Raw genomic sequence first — 1,786 nt, forward strand, 5'->3', positions numbered from 1 at the left:
TCTTAATTTTTGATACGGAGTCTCACTGTGTCGCCCAGGCTGGAGTGCAGTGGCGTGATCTTGGTTCACTGGAGCCTCCACCTCCCGGGTTCCAGCGATTCCCCTGCCTCAGCCTCCCCCGTAGCTGGGATTGCAGGTGCGTGCCACCACACCCAGCTAATTTTCGTATTTTTAGTAGAGATGGGGTTTCACCATGTTGGCCAGGTTGGTCTCGAACTCCTGACCTGAAGTGATCCGCCTGCCTCGGCCTCCCAAAGTGTTGGAATTACAGGCGTGAGCCACCGCGCCGGGCCTGAATTACTCTTTGTCTATTGCAATTCCTCTGTCTTGATGAATCAGCTCTGTCTAGGCAGCAGGCAAGGTGAACCACTTGGGCAGTTAAAAATACAGTATTTAATATTTATCACGTTACATTTTCTTTTTCTTTTTTCCTTTTTTTGAGATGGAGTCTCACTCTGTCACCCAGGCTGGAGTGCAGTGGCTCGATCTCGACTCACTGCAACCTCTGCCTCCCGGGTTCAAGCGATTCTCCTGCCTCAGCCTCCTGAGTAGCTAGGATTACAGGCTCACGCCACCATGCCTGGCTAATTTTTGTATTTTTAGTAGAGATGGGGTGTCACCATTTCGGTCAGGCTGGTCTTGAACTCCTGACCTCGTTATCTGCCCACCTTGGCCTCCCAAAGTGCTGGGATTACAGGCGTGAGCCACCGTGCCCAGCCTCACGTTACATTTTCATAGCTAGCAGGATAACGGTGGAGTTATTGGCACTCGGGTCACATTCTAGGGAATATTTATCGTGCAATCTCAATGACACCACAAGCTAAATGACTTCCAGTGTTTCTCGTCTTTGTGCTTTCTTCATTGCCACCTTTGCCCAAGGCATCTGTTTCTTCTGGATCATGCTTGTACAGCCAATGATGGAATGATCTTCTGAAAGTGAATCTTCAGTAGACACACTGGCCACACCATCTTTGCCAGCCATCTCATTGCCCAGGTCTCCCACATGCCTCTCTTGATCCTTTGGGCCACCGTGTTTTTTGGATAGAGGATTAAAGTGCGGATCAGCCTTGTGTATTAGCTCCAAACTGATGGACATGGAATCTGTGCTGAACTTTAGTCAATCCCATAATGCGTCTTGATACCACAGCTGGCCCATTTTCCTTCTGTTTAAAGTGGATGGTGCCAGCATGAGGCCTTAGGCCTCCAACACGCACACGGCCCTTGTTGTCATGGCTTTTGTGGGGTATGCTCTGGTCCAGGCTCTGAAGGCTGTGATGGAATTTTGGCTTAACTTAAAAATACATACCTTATTTATTTGTTTATTTAGAGATGGAATTTCACTCTGTTGCCCAGGCTGGAGTGCAGTGACGTGATCTCAGCTCACTGCAACCTCTGCCTCCCGAGTTCAAGCCATTCTCCTGCCTCAGCTTCCCAAGTAGCTGGGATAACAGGCACCCCCCACCATGTCTGGCTAATTTTTTTGTATTTTTGGTAGAGATGGGGTTTCACCACGTTGGCCAGGCTGGTTTCAGACTCCTGACCTCAAGTGATTTGCCCGCCTTGGCCTCCCAAAGTGCTAGGATTACAGGTGTGAGCCACTGTACCTGGCTAAAAATCAACTTTAAATTATAAAATAATGTAAGCAATTTACAGAAAGTTTGGGAAAGAGAGAAAGAGAAGGAAGGAAGGGAGGGAGGGAGGGAGGAAGGAAGGAAGGAAAAGAAGGGAAGGAGGGAAGGAGAGGAAAGGAGGGAAGGAATGAGGGAGGGAGAGAGGGAGGGAGGGA

General features: G+C 49.1%; 1 pseudogene; it reads right to left on the minus strand.

Annotated features, from left to right (window-relative positions):
- Positions 1–791: 791 nt before the first annotated feature.
- Positions 792–1,231, minus strand: LOC116460417 (superoxide dismutase [Cu-Zn]-like; annotated as a pseudogene).
- Positions 1,232–1,786: the final 555 nt, after the last annotated feature.

The sequence above is a fragment of the Hylobates moloch genome, unplaced genomic scaffold (assembly GCF_009828535.3).
Source record: "Hylobates moloch isolate HMO894 unplaced genomic scaffold, HMol_V3 SCAFFOLD_20, whole genome shotgun sequence".
NCBI lineage: Eukaryota > Metazoa > Chordata > Mammalia > Primates > Hylobatidae > Hylobates > Hylobates moloch.